The following is a 3684-nucleotide window of genomic DNA, read 5'->3' as shown; positions in this document are numbered from 1 at the left end:
CGTTCATGACGTGCGCTGATTAAGGCTGCTTCCAGGACCTCGATACTTCTTGCTGGAGGTCCGTGAGGTTGGGTAGTTTATCCACCATGCGGGTAGCCACATAAATAGCTCACTGAGGAAGGGGAGGCGCGTTTCTCCTGTCCGCTCGGAGGGAGAGAACCGGAGGTTGGACAAACATAGTTTGAAAAAGCAAATCTGCTGATTAATACGCTCGAGTGGGGGAGAGTGAGCAAGTGCAAAAACTCCAGTGCATCCCTGTATTCATAGTCAAGCCGCACATATCGCCCCTAACCAACACCTCGTGCGAGGCCTCGGCAACCGCAGAAACGAAACGGTGGGGGTTAGACGCGAGGCGACTTATAGAAATACACTCCAGAGCGCGGATTCCTTTTTTTTTTTTTTTTACTGTAGCCGTAGGCTATCACGGAGAGAACATGTAGAGAGGCTTCAAACGAACCTCTCATGAGTGCCTCCCCGTGATAAACCCATATACGGCTCTTACCTTTCGTTGACTCATCGCGTCCGCAAAGAGGAGTTAACACTGCTCGTAGAGACCGCTGGAGAACGCGAGATGAATCCTAGGGCACAGATGATTCGCTTCCCTGAAGGAATGAAATCTGAGCAAAATGGCGCGCGGCACCCAGGTATACGATGCGTACGCATGCGTAGGGCGGTGCCAAGCGCTATTTGGCCAATAGGATTGGCGGGATGGTATAGGGCTTCAGACATTCGTCACACCGAGGGGTGTTCCCATAGCAGGTGACGTCACCGCAGCATCGAAGTGACCTATGAAAGGGAACTGTGAACACAAGAAGGGTCAGATGTGTTCTGCGAGGTCCTGCAAACATACTGGCAAAATGAGGTAAGAAAATCGCTATCTTTATTATCTTTTGAAAATGGTAAAGTATAACCTGAGTTTGTTAATGGTTAATGTCTGTCTTTTAGAGATTTTTCCACATTTTCCTGATATGAATCCCATGCATTAGGTGTTATATATGTTTTTATTCTAACAATAGTTTCAAAGTGTTTTCTGAACCATAAGTGCAAATGTCGGTACAACTTTTAATGAATTAATGAAAATGAATTTAAAAATGAATTAGGATTGTTTAAAGCAGTGGTTCTCAGTGTCAGGCCCCTCTCTAGTGGTTACGCAGGTGAATCACTAAATTAAATATTAATGTTAATACATTTTAATTTAATCTTTGAGTAAGGTATTTTTGTACATTTAAGTACAGTTAATGTACAGTAAAGTTATGCAACTTTTGTTATAACGCATTTTAATTTAAACTTTAAGTTTTCATTTACCTGCATGTAAGCACAGTGTAGTGTTAATGTTCAAACTGTATTTTCCATGGTAAAGTGGCTGACAACAATAAATATTCTTATTAGAATAAAACTGCCTCATTTTTTAACTGTAGAGCTGTAGCTGAATAGTTTGGCCTACAATGCTGCTGAAATTTAATGTTGGTCATTATGGTGGAACTTAATATTTAATAACAAATATTTTCTGAAGTCGTACTTGGTATAAAAAGTTTGAGAACCAATGGTTTAAACAAATGGTATAAAATGAAATCCTGCTTTTTAAGAAATTTTCAGTAAACCATTTCTTCTTTCCCCTTGTAGAGTCATCAAGGATCCAGCTTGTTCTTGAAACATTGGTAAGAAATTGTTCATCTGCTACATTGCACTGTCACTACTGGTAGAGATGCTTTGACCTTTTGTGATAGGTTTTGATTGTACTTAAAAATTTACTGAATTAGATTTTACTTATTTTACTATACTGTAATGCTAGTGTTCTGATTAAAACAGTGTATCTGGTGGCTCTGAAAACATTGCTTGTGAATAATTTGTGAATTGTAAACTTTCATCTGAATACATTAATAAGTGTTTAATGAATAGTGTTGTCCACTTTTTTTCCAACCTCACTGTTGCTGAACTGTAAAGTGAAAATATTGTGTGATTTATTTTGCATTCAGTTTTCAGTTAAATATATTTCACAATATCAAAGCTATTGTGAAACATTGTGAACATACCTAAACTCACTGGTTAAATCTTATGTGCCCTCCAGAAGTTTGCGCTCTGCAAGTGAACGACGCCTTGTGGTGCCATCCCAAAGAAGTTCAAAATCACTCTCAAGGACCTTTTCCTCGACTGTGCCCAGCTGGTGGAATGACCTCCCAATCTAAATCCGAACAGCTGAGTCTTTACTCATTTTCAAGAAACATCTAAAGACTCATCTTTGTCGCCAGCACTTAACCAACTAATGCTAGCACTTTTCCTTCTTTTCTTGTCTTTCATATTAGAAAAAAAAAAAACCTGGCTATGCGTTCTGTACTACACTAACTGAGACTTGTCATAGCACTTGTATACTGTTGTTGTTCTCTTGTTGACCTGACTGCTTCTATTTTTCTCATTTGTAAGTAGCTTTGGGTAAAATCGACTGTTAAATGATTAAATGTAAATGTTTATACAGGATGGTACAGAAAGTGCACAAGTGGGAGAGAGTGGAGGGGATGGCGTCAGAATGGACCTAGCGCTGGGACACTTTCAAGGATCACCCAAAGCACAACCACACTATATGCACGAGGCTGTTGGTTCTAACATTTTAGAGTCCCCTTCGGTAGAAATCTCATTCTGCATTCCCCACGGTAATGAAGACACAGGGTGCCCATTAGAAGCCCCCCCCCCCTCCCCCCCGCACTCGGGGTGCCCTCTCTACCACTGGGCCCTTGGAATTGTCCTAATCTTCCCTCTCCTTACAGTGGTCCTGGTTGAAGGTTCCCTTCTCAAACTGTGCAGCACATTATCACTGCACAAATGTACACATCTCTTGTCATGAGACACATTACTAAAACATGTTTTTTACAGAAACTAGTTTTCAGTCCTAAAGGTACAAGGGTTTCTCTTGCAAGTGCCGCAAAAATATGCATTTATATGCCAAATTATTTTACAAAAACCTTTAAATATTACTGTATTTGGATTGTTCTACTACATGTTTTGAACAATACATCCATGCATACAGTCGTGGCCAAACGTTTTGAGAATTACATAAATATTGGAAATTGGAAAAGTTGCTGCTTAAGTTTTTATAATGGCAATTTGCATATACTCCAGAATGTTATGAAGAGTGATCAGATGAATTGCATATTCCTTCTTTGCCATGAAAATGAACTTAATCCCAAAAAAACATTTCCACTGCATTTCATTGCTGTCATTAAAGGACCTGCTGAGATCATTTCAGTAATCGTCTTGTTAACTCAGGTGAGAATGTTGACGAGCACAAGGCTGGAGATCATTATGTCAGGCTGATTGGGTTAGAATGGCAGACTTGACATGTTAAAAGGCAGAGGTGGAAAGAGTACCATTACATTAATGAAATTTTACTTAAGTACAAGTAAAAGTACCAGTCAAAAAAATCAACTCAAGTAAAAGTAAAAAGTAGCTCATTTAAAATTTACTCAGAGTAAAAATTACTTAGTTACATTTTACAGTTTTTCTCGATTGGTTTGGCTCATTTCTTGAAACCGAGATGACATTCTCAAAATAACATGGACAAATCTCCAAACCACCTTGCAATTGTTCACAACAGAATGTCATTTTTCATTGGTTTTATCAAATTGCAAATGCTTTATACATGTCTCAAGTGACTCTGTGCTTTTTTTCAAATGATTATGTACAAGTAGC

The 3684-nt window shown here is 39.0% G+C and overlaps 1 long non-coding RNA gene across 1 annotated transcript; it reads left to right on the top strand.

Moving 5' to 3' along the window:
* The first annotated feature begins 1333 nt into the window (after positions 1 to 1333).
* Positions 1334 to 2652, top strand: LOC132157727 (uncharacterized). The gene is made up of 2 exons (XR_009437598.1): positions 1334 to 1658; positions 2069 to 2652. It is a non-coding gene; the product is annotated as an uncharacterized LOC132157727 (long non-coding RNA).
* Positions 2653 to 3684: the final 1032 nt, after the last annotated feature.

The sequence above is a fragment of the Carassius carassius genome, chromosome 15, assembly GCF_963082965.1.
Source record: "Carassius carassius chromosome 15, fCarCar2.1, whole genome shotgun sequence".
Lineage (NCBI taxonomy): Eukaryota > Metazoa > Chordata > Actinopteri > Cypriniformes > Cyprinidae > Carassius > Carassius carassius.
Note: the sequence above shows the minus strand (reverse complement) of the source record. Positions and strands in the feature narration are given on the sequence as shown.